The sequence below is a fragment of the Pteropus vampyrus genome, unplaced genomic scaffold (assembly GCF_000151845.1).
Source record: "Pteropus vampyrus isolate Shadow unplaced genomic scaffold, Pvam_2.0 Scaffold57, whole genome shotgun sequence".
Lineage (NCBI taxonomy): Eukaryota > Metazoa > Chordata > Mammalia > Chiroptera > Pteropodidae > Pteropus > Pteropus vampyrus.
The window spans coordinates 1,747,496-1,763,460 of NW_011888838.1; the positions used below are offsets into that span (position 1 = coordinate 1,747,496).

Below are 15,965 nucleotides of genomic sequence, written 5' to 3' on the forward strand. Positions count from 1 at the left end.
TTTTTAACTTCAATTTTATTCGGTCTAATAACAAGTATTGCTCTATAGATAATTGTTGATAGTTGCAGACACTGATTTCATTCAATTAAGCTGGTAACCTTTTTAAGAAACTGCCTGGGAGAAAGCCAAGAATTCCAGTCAACTGATTTCTAGGGGAACTGAATTGAATTGTCTTAGCCTAGAAAATGTTCCATGTAGGCCACAGCTGTGTTAATTAACTTTTTCCTTAAACTATCGTCTATACACAGAACTCTAAATGGGCAAACATAGCAAAGGACCATGTTATCTGGATTCAGATTTTACTCGGAGTAATTATAAACTTGGAGACATTATAAAATATGTTGAGACATAAAGTAAGAATATGAAGGATGTTTTGTCTAAATCACATTAAAATTCAGATCCTCCCTCCTTCCCTTTCTTATTAAAAATCACTGATGTGTGTATTTAAAAAGCAAAACCAATGAGTATTACACAAAAGTTTGCTTTATGTCAAATTTTAAATCCATAATGATAAATATTGTGCTTAGAAGACATTAGGAAACTTGGTGAAACATACTTTTTCTTAATGAAGTGAAGCTTATCAGACTGCTAATACCAAAAATTTGTTCATCTTTTGTGCTCTCCAGAATGGGAAAGGGAAAAAAAAAAACACATTATGTTGAAACTGTACATTATGCCTGGGCGGGGGGGAAACTATTTTCTTAAATAAACAGAGTTTTTGAGTAAGTACCAATATAAGCAAGGAAGGCCAAGGTCCTAGTTCTGAGTAACCATATGTGTTAATAAAGGGCATCTATGTGTCATGGCTAGAGTCAGTTATCTATAAAGTTATATCGTTGATCAAGCTAGTAAGATGCAAGAAAGTATTAATGAAATTTCACAATCATCCCTCTCTACCTGCAAAAGGTAGAAAGACAAAAGATAAGGTTTTCAGACATGCTCATTTGAATGAGCAGTAGTAGATATTAAAATCTTTCTATACAGAATATTTGAACTAATTTTTATTCATTGAATTAACTTGATAAATATATCTATATTTCTGGGAAATTAGAATCTACCAAAGAACTTGCTAAAAAAGCATTTGCAACATAGCCACAGATGCTGGGTTTTAATAAACGAAGCTTCATCTGTTGATGATCTTTATATTCATCATGTTCGCTATTCAAAACATTATTTCCAAAGTGGTTTTGATTGACGGATTTTTTTCCTGGCTCCATACATGAATATTCTAGGCTCTATCATCTAGATTTTATGTTTACCCCATGACAGTAGCAGTTATTCCCTATCTCCCCAGGCTAAAAAAATAAGATTAGTTAATAAATGGAATTTGAATGGTGACAGAAAAATGTAGCAGGTATAACTTGTTTGTAAATAACCTCTAATCTCTGTGGGTGAAAGCTCCAGGTAATGTAAGATAAAAAAAAGTGTAACATCATGGTTTTGTTAGGGAAGAAACGGTGAGATAATTGGTTAAAATGGATAAGTTTTGAAATCTACTAGCCTTGAACAATGATGAAAAGTGCTGAATCAAACTGGCTTTTGAATAAAAGCAATATAACATACTGTGGAGATTGGTTCCAGTAAGTGGAAAGTCCTGGCACACACAGTAAGAAAAATTAGCTTCAATTTAAGATTTTTGACCTTCAGTACAATTTCATTCAAAGTTAAGAGAAATTAACTTAAAAAAATAATGATCTTTAAAATTTGCATTTTGGGATGTATTTTTCCCATTGTCCTTGCAAAAACACATACATTGATGCACATAAACATTTTGGGGAAATTATCCACAGTGGTGTCAATTTAATAAGGATTACTGACATTAACTTTTGAATTTTACATCTTTTAATCTTCATATTCCAGAATTTTTATTCTGGGAGTTACACTTTGATAAATCAAACAAATAAAAAAAACACCTCAACAGTAATTTGTACCATTTCATGTTAGATATTTATTTGTATTTTTGTAGTGATTCCAACAGTGATTACATTTTCAGAGGCGCTCTGGGCTTCCTTCTTCATGCCTTCTTAGTGGCTTTGCACAACTCCATCCTAAGGATCTTTCTGACCCTGGATTGATTCTTCACTTCATGGTTTTTCTGGCTTTGGAGTACTTTAGACAGAGCTTTGCTTTCTATGCTTTCTCGGTGCTTCACTGCTATATTACCTTTTTGAATGAATTGAGTGATACTTTAGAAAGATTAAATTATGCTCATACACATTCATAAGGCAGAATACAGAGCTGCTTTTTTATTTGGGGGTACTTTTTTTTTTTAATATAGAGTAGGGATTCTAGATGCTTAAGAATATGCCATTCAATTTTAACATTATTCCTGTTAGAAAAAGAGATTTGCCATATATTGCTTTACTTCTCTAAATTCTTACCGGATATTTTTGAACAGAATTTGTAGATAGGGAATGTTCTACAGTGGATTCCATATTGAACTTTGTGGTACATATATTTTTTTTTTAAATAAACTATTATAAAAATATAGGGATAAGAATTTTCAGGAAGTAATTTTTTTTTTTTGTTCTAGTCATTTAGAATTTAATGCTTATTCTTACAGAATGAAATGGTTTTATATGTAAGAAAAATCTCATCATTCCAAAAATATTTAATGTCTGACTCAAAAATAATTTTGATCCAAATTAGAGTAGTTTAGTAAAAAAAGTGAACCATGGACTAATGTCAATGCCTGTGATCTCCAAAGATAAATTCATGGGAACATTATTGAAGTAAGGCAGTGGAGAATTAGTGTTCAGAATTGTATTTTTAATTATGAAAATATGCTAGACTGTTGCTAATAAATGAATTTTAATTTAGTCTTGAATATATTTTAAATTTTGGTGCATTACACTTTTTCTAAGTATTATAATACTGAGCTTCATAATAATTTTGATGTATTGGATACCATATTTTAAAATATGTGTAAAAGATTTAAGCAGACTCCAACGAGTTGCATAAATGAATGGAATTACAATTCTAGTTGGAAAATGAAGACTTCAACTTTATTGGAATACATTTATAATAACCTTTTCTGAAAACAGATATCTCATCTAATAAATTACTGGCATGTGGTATTTAAGAAGCATCAATCAGCATTTAAAAAAAAGAAATTCGATGAGAGTCACAGCTTCAACTTAGCATCAATAAGTCTCCGTCCTCTTACCACTGCCCCCGCCACCCCCCCCACCCCTGCCGCCCAAATGGTTTATATGTTTTTTACTAAGAGTTGCACAGAGAGAGTACTATTAACACCAGTGTGCCATCATTGATCTCAGAGACTGGCCAACCTGAAGACACCTTCTCATTATCCATTGCCACATCAGTCCCGGAGAGTTGAGAAGGGCCAGATTTGATCTGTTTGTGCCTTATGTCAGTTTTTTCATCCTTGTTTTGATTTTAGCTTACCTAAAAGCTAGGCTCAACTTTCCAGCACAGACTCGAAAGAACATTTAACATGAGTTGATAATGTAAGCTTGGTAAATAAGGATGCTATTTTTTGTTTGTTTTTATGCCTACAGCACTTGGTCTTCCTAGGTGGTCTCCCATCCAAGTGCTAACCAGACCCGACCCTGCTTAACTTCCGAGATCAGAGGGGATCGGGCTTGTTCAGGGTGGCATGGCCGTAGACTATCCTTCTTCTAATATCATGATTCAGTAAGAAGAAAAACAAAGGTACCTTCTTTTCTGTTTTCCTCTCTCATGTACTAGCTCATAAAATCCGTATGCTACTCAATTAAAAGGCAGGCTGTACACGGACTAAATCTCTCTCTTTCAGAGAAGGCAATTTTTGTCTCAAATTGGAATAGAGTGTGGAATACTTTAATTGTATTCAGTTTTTTCAGTATTTTGGTTAAAATATTGTAATTATATAGTAAGTAGTTCAAATGTATCTACAAAGAGCTGTTGAAATGCTTTTAAAAACACAAAATCCTAATCAGGAGAATTTTGTGGAAGTATGGGAACATGCTCTTAGTCCAAAATTGTGGCAAGGAAAATGTTATGACTGACCTTAAAATTTATTAATATGTATAATTATTGAATTCGCCAACATGACATTTTTATGATCCCATGTAAATGTATGCTTGATTTTCTAAAACATATAGATTTAATTTTTAGAGATTCCATAAAATTTATTTTGCATTTTTAATAAGATACATTTATTAAGTGATCAAAGTGAAAAAGTATAGGTAGTTTAGGGTAAAAATGTATGTCTCAGTTAGTTAATATTGCTTCAATTCTTTTGAAAGTTATTTGAGTGAATAAAGTTAACTTCTTAGTGTAAAAGTCACAGGCCTGCTGTATTCCACTTTGAAATAACTGCCATTTTTTTTTACTGAATTCACGTTTCTCTTTTATGTAGATGCTGAATACAAAACTTTATCTCAAGAATAGTTATCCTTTTTACTTGCTGATTAATCTAAATAAATCTACCTCTTCTTAATATCATTATGTTTTAGCCTAGGGTCTAATAAAGTGTATAAGACTTTATTGGGCTCAGCCATTTTTCTGAGGTAAATTTTGTGCTGTGAGAAAGTTACTCATGTGTCTTAATTTCCTATGGAAATGACCTATAAAATATTTAACATCAAGTTGTTAGCATGCCTTTTTAGTGCTAATAACCTACTCTAAAAAAGAAAGAAATGGCCTTTCGATTTTATTTCAGTTGTGTGTGATATTAAAATATGACACCTATTTGGAAAGAGACTATGTAAAATTAAATGTTAAACCTGTAATACATCATTTATTAATTGTATAAGATAATTTCTTGAGAAGTACTGCTACTGTACTATAGAAAATATATAATTAAGTTTTTTAGATGGCAAAATATATTGATTCTTTAAAACTAAGGACATTTATTTGGGGAGCACTCAGAGAAAATGAATAATTTTGTCAACTCATTCATTATTTGCCCTTTATACTTACAATTTTAAGAAGTGAATGGTAAGTGATAGTATATCCACTGTTTCTTGGGCATTCAGATAGTAACTTGTTCAATTAAAATTCTTGTTAGGTCAGACATAATGGATTCTTGTTGTTACTTTAGTATTTGTTCAATGAAAGGGATCAATATTTTGGCCCCAAGGGAGCTACACTGATAAGAGACTCTGCAGTAAGTCTCTCTGTTCATTATAAACTTTTGGCTGGCAGGTGCAATGTCTGCTGTATGACTAATTTTAACTATAACATCAACATGGAACGAGAATTCAGACATTCTTTTTTTCCCTTTTTAATAGAACATATGCTTTGTTAGTGCATTTTACATTCTCTTCCCTGTTCTCTTGTATGTGTTCCTTTTAGAAAGCATTTCTAAAAGAGAATTTGAGAATAATAGGTCTGATTTTGAGAAATTTAACTATTGTGCACTTGAACTCTGTACAGAGCCCATTTGTTTCGAGTTCGAATAGATTAGATCTTATCGTGGTAGTGTACAGACTGGTTGTACCAGATAGGTAGAAAAATAATCCTTCATTATCACAGTTACCTTCACCAAAGTTTGAAATATATGTGTTTAAATTTAATGAAACTGATTTGTGATATTTCTGAAGCATGGAATTAAATAAAGCCATATTAAAATCCATTTTGCTTTGCTTCTTTGAGCACTTTCGAAATATGGCCTAATGCTCTATTCAAGTAATAATGTAATTTGCAGAACAAGCTGTCAGACTGGACTAGCTCTAAATTTGGCTAGAGCCATTATTTAAAAAATTAAACCAAAATGCAAATCCTTGTCGTTCACCAGCAAAAGCTTTCTCAGAACATCACATTTAATTTAATAGATGATTTATTAATTTACCATTTAATTCATCTGAGTAAAAGACTTAAATGAGATCATTGATTTGAGAACTGGCAGGAACCTTTACAAATCATTCAGTTCTGCTCCCTTATTTTACAGATGGAGAAACTGAGACCAAGATAAATTAAGTGGCAAGCACGAAGTTACATATATCAAAACATTGCCAGAAAAATCAGTTCTCCTAAACATCCAGTTTTCTTTTCAAAATATCATGTCAAAGAGATTTGCTACTGTTTATAAGAAACAATAACTGTTTAACATTTATTTATGTAAACCAATTTGTTTTCAGACCCCAATTTACTTAGAATTATCAGAGTACAAATAATTTAGACCCATAGAGCTTGCAAAAACAATCACATTTAAAGGTCAGAATATGTAAAGTTTAAATGTTAGAAGCCAAGAAATAATAGTTATAGCCTCGAAGGCTGCACTTAAAGTTTAGGCTCCTGAGTGCACGGACCTTTACTTTTTCTGTTTTCTTAAAATCTGAAAGGTTAAAGTACTAGCAGAATGTTGTTGCATGACTGATTAAATTCCATCGAGGGTGGGAATTTGAGAGTATTTTACATGTGACTAGCACCAATATTTCTGACACTAGAATTATATTATTTGTATGACTTTTCAGTTAGTACTGTTAATGAGAAATAAATGTTTATCTGAGATTAGACATTCCTGGAAGCATATGGCTGTCTACTCATGTCCTAAGTGTTATAGGAGAGTAGCAATTATAGTAGGTTAGATTTTGAATGTAACACTGCATTAGAGATAGGAGTGTAAAATGCAAGGGCAATTGGAGAAGTTGTCAGGAAATTAATGTTATCGGAAGCATGTTTTTCTTATTGCTTCAAATCGGGAGATGAAATGTAAGAATGGACAAGAAATGCAGAGTGTCCTAAACACTTACTATATATAGAAGCTCACACAGTAAAAAAGAAAGCATCTTCTTAAATATGGAGTCTAGCCCTTGCTATGTCAGAAACACCTGATTTTATTTTTGGGACTTTTCTGATCAATTCTTTCATTGATCATAGTTATGTCAGGACTGAATTTGGAGGACCTGACACTGGTGGTTTGTAAATTCCCGTTATATCATGCATATAGGAAATGGTAATATTTCTTTGCTACATTCCTTCCTAGAAAACTGTCTCATAATAAACTGAGGAAGCCTGTGGTTAAAGGAAACAGTAGAAAAGCAATAGCAGTTATTGAGTTTCTCTAATATGAGAGGACTATAAGAGACCCCTAAGAAAATGCTGAAGATAAGTATTAGTTTCCTTTTTCTATAAAATTAACACTCAAGGGATACAGCTAAGAAGTGGTAGAACTAGAATTCAAATCCAGTTCTTTAGAGTCCAAGTCAGGACTATAAACTCAAATGCCTTTAGGTGCCAAGAAGGCACAATGAAATTGTGAAACCTGCATGTGTTGTAAGTCTTTGCTCTTCACAGTTATATTACCTTGAATATCTAAGTCCATGTTCTTCAAGATTTGACAGACTTGAATGTTGTGCAGTTTTTCAAACATCTCATCTTGCATGAGGTTATGCTATGGCATTAAGAAATATAATTAATTACTCTGGTGTTTTTGGTGGCTCAGAATAAGAATACTGTTCTTTTGTGGCATTTAAAGGAAAACAAAGGAAACTACTAAAGAATGAAATGGGTAAGGAAACAGAGAAACCTCCTCCTCTTCTGAACTCTTTACTAAAGACAGCTGTGTCCCAGAGCTCACTAATTTAGGAAAGAGTATTCATTGCTTTTGAGCTTCAGATTATTCAGAAGCAGCATTCATGGTCAGCCCAGAATTAATGTGTAAGTGACCTTTCTCAGAACCCAGACAGAGGAAAACGTCACTTATCATTGAAAGAGGTAGATTTTTATATGTCACAAACCTCTCTTGCTTCTATTTGAGATGAATGGTAGAGGGTTTCCTTTTCACAGATGTTCATTCTTATTAGAGGATGAATGGGTGATATATAGTTCCATCTAATTCTAGATTTTTGCTGTTCATTTGTGTGATGTTTAATACAAAAAAAGGGAGAAGAAAACGATGTGTCCGTTTAACAAAGAACCTTTCAGTATATATTAAATTTACCATTAGAGGTGGAAATAGTTTTTTAAGTGCTCGATCTTCATGAGGTCTTCATATAACAGAATGAATTCACAGTCAATTCAGTGCATTTTGGATATCTGGGAATTATTTAGCACATCTGATTTCTCTAAGTAATGGTGTCTCTTAGGACACTAAAACATTTTACTTTTGCATATAAGTGCTTATGCTGAAGGACAGCTTCTATAGTTTTTTTTTTTTTAAGACATGCTTTTATGATACTGAGTTTTGAATTTGTGCACGTTCATTTCTTAGATTTTAGCACAAACTTTTAAAATTTTAAGAAAAAAATCTATGTTCAGAAACATAAGTATGTCCAAAGGTCATATGTTTTAAAAATAAACAAAGAAAGTGAATCAAGAAGGAAAGATAAGGTAATATATTGTCAAACAAAATTAAAGGTAATTTATTGGCAAGATTAATATTGCATTCATTTATATAAATCAAATATCTGTGTAATTAAGTCCTATATTCTATATATTAAGGACTACAAGGTACATTTTACTTTTTGAGAATCCTTTTAAAAGTAAAAAAAGATGCAGTCCTGATTTTCATTTCATGGAAATGCCCTTTGCTAATATTTCCATAGAGAGCTTGGGATAGACCGCTAGTGAGAATACGGTTTTGGCCTCTACAGGGACACCATGATGTGATGCCAACTAAAACCAGCACTGATTCTGCTATTTTATTGGCATAATATTTAGAATGAAAAGTAGATCTTGAATGACCATAATTATCGATATTGAATTTATCTTGATATTTGTGAGAAAAATATCTTTATTTAAAGCAAGAGTTTTAGAGATTGTGTGTAATCAGATGCCCATTAAAGAGCATTCAGAATGCCGTATAAAGTATATTCTACAAAGACAGTAGTTGAAGTTAAATAAAATCTACTTTAAACTATTATGTGATATCCTGAGTGTACAGTAGTACACTGTCCTGTGGAGTCTAATGTCAGACTGCCTGGATTTGCTTCCTTCTACTTGCTAGCTCTATGGCTTGGGTTAGTTACACTCTCTAAGTCTTGATATCCTCATTAGTAAGTAGGGGATAATAATACAACTTACTTATTTTAATTTCTTTTTTTTTTAATTTGTTTTGATGGATGTGATAAGATGGTGCATGTAAATGCTTAATATAACGTCTATCATAAGTATTAGCTTACTTATTTTTGTTGTTGCTGTTTATAACAGAAAAGGACACATGTTGTCTTAGGACCAAATTTTAGTTTACTGTGTTGAATTTTATTTGATTTGGAAAGGAAAATAAATATTTAAGTGATACCACTATTATTAGTCTGAAGTTCTCTTTAAGTATGTTATTTGAAGGAAATTGTGCGATATAGTGCCTTTTTGCAGTTGGCAGAGGCAAGTCACTGCTCTGTCCCAAATAAGGAGAAAGATAGTTTAATGACTCTATGTGAGTAGCATTGTAGCCACTCTTTCCCCAAATGTTCTTATCCACCCAGCCATTTCTGCAGAGTTGTACAGAGGTGTCCTGTACTTGCTGAAAAAATAGGCTTGTATGGAAAGGCCTTGTGATATATTTTGTGGCATTGAATTACTACCGTCTGTTTCTCAGCTAATGTTAAAAGACAAAGAAAAAAAGAGAAGTGTCATTAAAACATGGAAGCATAGTTTTATAAAAGCTGTGGTAAAATTTTTGTTTATAACCCATCCCCTTCTGTCCAACATGTGACAAATGAGAGGAGAATGGCTTCCTCACTCACTATTTTAAATTTACCAATTTGCAGCTGCATATTATAAAAACATTTAGAGGTTTTAACAAATACTTTCTTTGTTAACTAACATCTGTCCACTCAAGTGGAATTTATGGTACAAGTCTTAATGGCACTTTGTTATATACCTAATATATTTTTAATAGATATTTAAAAAAATATTTCCTCTCACAATTATATCTGTTCCTAGGCATTAAGAATGTCATTTTAAGAGAAATTGACAAAATATTAATAGTTTAAAAAATTGTGAAAATTCTGACTTTTTCAATAAATAATCTATTGTCTTCACAATCTTGGATAGTAAAGGATGCTAAAATGACCTTTGTCTTTTACTAAAAGGTGAATCTACGTGCAACATAATAAATGAGCACAGAATTAAAGTGCATATGTAGCAGTATTAGAGGAAAAAGCTGCTGCAATTTGAATAGCTTTGGCAAGACAATGTTAGCTAAAGTATGGAAGTCTGAGATATATTTGATGACAGAGTCCTGGCATAAGTAGTTTTTTCTATCTTCAATATGAAGAATTCCCAATAGTTTAATGAACCAATATAAAAGTGATAGATGTTAACATTATTATGTAAACCATGAGAGTGACTGCCATCTCCAATATGAAATTGAGGAGTTTCAAATTGTACCTCATTAGTGCAAGACAAGAAAAAAAGAATATGTTATGCTCTTTAAACTATGTTGACCCCATATTGCAAACATCTAATTCCCCATGACACTCAAGGGCAGAACTGTTTATGCTGTGTTTAGCAACTTGTACCCTTAGTATCTAGTCTAGAACTCGTCAGTAAAAGTGTTGAATGAATGACTATACTTATCAGAGTGACTGATTTAGCGTTCATCATGTGTCTTCTCTGTAGATTTTTTGGTTATCAGAGCTAGAGTGCTGGTCCGTAAAGAACACTAGATGGACACTTAGAAATCTGCCCCTGGCTTTGCCACTGACCAGTTTTGTGACTTTGGGAAGTCTCTTTCTTTTATGGGGCTTCATTCTTCTTTCTGGAAAACAGTGGTCTAGAATTGTAACTGAGGGCACTTTTAGCCTGCAACTTTATAGAGGATAGAGGCAACTTGCTATACTGTTCCCAGACAGAACAGATTGTCCATAGACCTGGGACAAAGTAAATATTCTTTGTTGTCAGTATAGCTTGTTGTACTATTTAAACCTGCACTTCACTTCCTATTATCAGATAACTAATTCCTCCATTACACTGTAAGTTTATCTGAGGGAAGGAATCTTGCCTTTATCAACTCTGAATGGTCTATCATAATATTCTTTTTTATGCCTGACAAAAATGCTTTATTCAGCAACAACAAAAAAGTACCTTTTATTAATAACTAAGTTTCCAAGATCATCTGACTACTTCTGGTGGTAGCTGAAGGGTATTTACTTCTATTTTGATAAGATGTGCATACATTAGTTCATGTTGATAAGGAGTTTACTGTCCTTTTTCTGTATTATCTCAAGGAAAGCACTCGGCCTCTAGTTCTCCTGTTTTCCCCAGGAATCTTAGAATGTCCTGCACGATCTCTCTAGTTTTCAGTCTGTCTGTCAGGATACTTTATAAATTTGAATTAGATAACTTTAGAGAATACATGGATGTTGTAGTTTACCATAGCTCTCACTAATTCTCATTGCTTTGCTCCAGCCTGCTTGATTCAGGGACATAACTTGCCTGGTTTTTGCAGGCCTTTGGTTGTAAACCATGTCAAGACAGATCAGACTAGGCATTTGGTTAGTTATATATCTAAAATAAAAGTGATGTCTTTTCGCCTCAGGGGAGACCCCATCGAATCTATTTATTCTCTTAAAAATAGAAGTAGAAAACTAAGATTGAAGAACTTGACATTGTATCAGAGTTCATGATATAAAAGTGTGGGCTAAAAGCAGAATGATGGGGGATTTATTCTGATGAAATAAAGAGTAGGTACCTGAGAGCAAAGGTTGTTAGACAAAGGAAGCTGATTATCCTATTCAGCAAACTGGTCTATTTAAATAAAGTCATGCTGCTGGGAAGAAAAGAAAAATATTTTCCTTAGTATCTTCAAAATATTGCTGTCTACAACAAAGAGGGCTCTTTCCCCATCGTAACTCCAGAGCTTCCTTGACTAACCTTCATTAAAAGCACGTCACCTATAAATCTAGATGTTTTTAAGACATTTGTGTTTTCAGTCTATACATCTTAGGTTCATATGTGTAATGATTGCAGTATTAAGGATATATTTTTTGTTCGTTATAAATTTACCTATTTTAAACTTAAAAGAATAGCACTCAGTTCTGCTACATATTGATTTAGCAAATATCTATTCCCACTAATTATGATTTTATAGATTTTGATTTCATTTATTCTCTGTTTCTGACTTTCTGGACTATAAATGAACTTTGTTTTGCACTGGGATGTCACAGGTGTGTTTAAAGAATCATTTTGTATTACAAACTGTGGAATCTCCACTGTTCATTTCTAATTCGTTTTGGTCAATTTAATTGATAATGTGTAACTGAGCTTCATTTTATATAGGTTTGCCTATTTTCCTTATTTAGATGGTCTTCCCCTTGTTATTTTTATTTTTTGCAAAAAAAATATTTATTACTTAAAAAAGATTTATTACTTAACTTTCTTAAATTATAGTGTACTCATTTATAAAATAGGAATAATACCCAACATACATAACAGATATTGTCGTGAGAATCAAACGACTAATGATTGTGAAAGAAACTGGAAACTTTGAAGTTTTAATCAAGTTTAAATTTTTATTTCTTTCTTTCAAGTTTAAATCTTTATTTCTTTCTTATTGTAGCTGTTAGAAAAGAAGTTCCCTAGGCTTTGTTTATTTATTTTAAAAAAAATAATGCCTGGAATTTCAGCAAGTGTTTTTTGATGGTTTCTGGCAGCCTATGGATGGAATTTAGACTATGTACATTCCCTGAAATGTTACTAGGGCCAGTGACTTGATTTCAGTTTTTGACTCTGCCATAGAGTAGATGTACAATTTGGAGAAAGTAAGTCATTTAACCTCTTGAGCCTCAAGTTCCACACTTTGTGGATGGTGACACAGGCCTGACCTAGTTATAGGGATCAGAGTCATGCATCTGAATCTTAGAATAGTATATAGATGAAAGTACTTCAAGAAATGGTTGATATTGCTTTACCTTGATGGATGCAGATGTCATATGAAGTACCTAGCATAGGGCATGATCCAGGTAGACACTCACCAAAGTTAGTTGTGTTTTCTCTTTCTCATTACTTTGTAGAATATTTATATTTACTGGAAATTTTTTTTTTTTTGATCAGAGTTTTAGTTACTTAGGTAGAGTCAACCTTTTGGCATAGAATTGACTAGAAGCCTGAATCTAAAATCACAGAGATGTATTGAAAAGCATGTTTGAAAAAGAGTCTCAAAATCTTAATTTTAGTCTGAGGCACAGCTTTCCAGCTGTGTTCAGGACAGTTTATTTTACCTTCCTGGTATCCACCTCTCATTTATAAAAATGGGATAATATCTATCCTGTGTATCAGCAAAGACTGTTGAGGATCAAATAAATTAATACATGTAAAATGTATCATAAGCTCTATTGCACTATAAAAATAAACAATACTATTATTCATATTAGGCCAAGCAATGTAAATATTAGGAGGGACCCTTCAGGAGAAGACAGATAAACTTTCTAACCTATAGAAGATGTAATAATGGCCTAATCTCCTGAGTGAAGACAGCCAAGAATTTATACCTGCTGAGCAAATTCAAAGTTGTAAGACTTAGTGACTGTGTGCAGTCAACAATTTCCAAAGGGCTGGTCAGGAAATTAAGAGAGCAGATTAAAGTGAAATTAGGTAATGTTTCCTCTGGATCTTTATACTTGAAATTGTTCTGCTGAGACACAGCTAATCCTTTCTTTCTTTCTTTCTTTTTTTTTTTTTTAACTATTGTAGTTGAGTTTAGCTGCCTGTAGTTATGACATGAATCATGTTTATATTCTGAAAAGATGGGTCTCTTTCATCTGCCCTTTCTCTTGCTCTCCAACATGCAGCTAAGATTTAAAAGTATTTTTTTTCCCCCTCAAGAGTATTTTCTTCTCAGATTAAAACTCTAGAGTTCTGAGCAAAATATGGATGAGCAAGTAACAGATTTAATTTTAGTTTTTCTAAGACTATTAAAGTATTTCTTGTATTTCTGGTAGTCTTTGGGTGGAAAATAAGAATCATGATATCAAATTGCAAAATATTTTAGAAAACATTGTAGTGATATTTCAAAGGGAAAAGAAACACTTTATTAGCAGGAATGGTTTTGAGTACATATACAAAAAAGAACAGATATGAGCACAGTACAGTATCAAAACCTAATTTATACTATAGGTTTTGTATGTTTTCCATACAGACATGTCAACTGTAATTCACGTTGAACAAAACTCCCTTAATAATAAATTCCTTATGTGGCTACAATTTAGTGCCTTAAATGTTGTTGCTCCATGTCTGTTCATGATCATAAAAGAAAAATATTTCAGACTCTAGCAGATTGTATCTGTCTAGACTGGTCTCAAAAAGGATATTGTATTATTTGATAATAGAAGTTGTAATATTTCATCTTAGGAGTAGCTCCTTTTAAAATATAGTAACTATTTGCACTAGGTCATAAAGCCAAAAATATATAACTTCTGAAACTTAGTTTCTTATGTAATGAAACTGCTATATCGAAAATTGGGTATTCATTAAGATTTCGGAGTAGTATTTTGTTGAGTTCACCTAATAAAGTAAAAATGTTTGTTTCCCTGAACAGAATTCATTTTCTCATATCAACTGGCTGTCTTCCCATTCATCTATTCTGAATATATTTACTGAGTACCTTATACAAGTGCTATAACAGGAGAGACTATTGAAGAATGTGGTCAAGGAAAGCATCTTTAAATAGATGACATTTAAACATGTTCTTCATCTATGTAAGGCTGGGCTTTATGATATCTAAGGTCTTATCTTTGATTCTAGGTATCAATGAGTAATATAATCTTCTATGGCTGGCCATAGTTTGTCCATGGCTTTCTTTTCTAGTTTGAGGACTTTCCAGGTTTTTGCTGTATTTTCCATTTCTTTTCCATCTATTTTTTTAATTTTTTTATTTTATCCCCCCCTGCCCTCCCCAACACACACCTTCATCCTTGTCCCATGACAAAAGCACTTGGATTTAGGAGTTTGATGTTAAATGTGTTGTTCTTATATTGGTTCTGTTAATAAATGTGTGATTATGGCCAAGTCACTTAACCTCTTTGGATCAAAGTTTCTTCATCTGTAAAATGAGGATAATTATGTGTCGTAATTACTTCATGGGTACTAGAAAGCACTTAATAGTTCAGTATTGAATGTACAAATACATATGAAGGGACTCAGAGAAGTAGAAATATGTTAAGAATATAATGTGTTGTGATACGTTTACCTCAGGGAGGCTGACATTATTAGATATAAATCCAGTTGATTAGCTGCTCTTTAAAATCAGTTTAATTTTTTTTTTTTTAAGAAAAAGCATAATTTAATGGAAATAAAAGAAGTTTCTGTATAAGGTATTTTTCATTGATTGTACATGTAATGTACTAAATTGTCTTTTATTTTTCATTAATTGTACATGTAATGTACTAAATTGTCTTTAAATATACCATGTTTCTTTGAGAGACCTTAATGGAGATTAAATATTGGATAATGTTAAATTAAAGTCCTCTAAATTCTGGCTTTTTATTATCTAAGAATATTTCCCCCCCAAAATTATTTCAGAGTAGATTGGCTTTCTAGATTACAAAGTTGTTTCTCTTGTTTAATGATTAAAAAGTTACCCTATGTCTTTTTAAAAGAAAATAGACAATTACCACAAAAGTCTATGTAAAGATGTATATTTTAATAGCAAAGTATCGGAATCAATTTATATATCTAACAAAAAGGTTAATTAAATATGTGGTGATAGGTCTACTTACTGGAATGGTTTGTGACAATTGAAAGTATTGTTGCAAAATTTACACTTATTGATCTGGAAAATAGCTGTAATATTTTACTGAATAAGAAAAATGGATCATATAACATGACCTACTTTTTAATAAAATATATTGATAGATATGATCATATAAAAAGTTCTTGAACACTGTACACCCAAATGTTATTTTTAGTTAAGACTTCTAGTAATTTTTGTTATTTTTTTATTTTTAAATATATCTTTAGATATGTCTAGAATCTTGAAAGTTAGCAAATTAATACTTTATTATCAAAGAAATAAAGCTATTTTCAAGTGTTTTTTAAAAGATGGGATTGTTTGAATTATATTATCTAAATTAGAT

General features: G+C 32.1%; 1 protein-coding gene and 1 pseudogene across 1 annotated transcript in view; one reads left to right on the forward strand and one right to left on the reverse strand.

Annotated features, from left to right (window-relative positions):
* The window catches only part of LOC105292456 (adhesion G protein-coupled receptor L3), a 610,351-nt gene that overhangs the window by 60,921 nt on the left and 533,465 nt on the right, over nucleotides 1–15,965 (forward strand). The window lies entirely within an intron of this gene.
* Nucleotides 3,513–3,631, reverse strand: LOC111740063 (annotated as a pseudogene).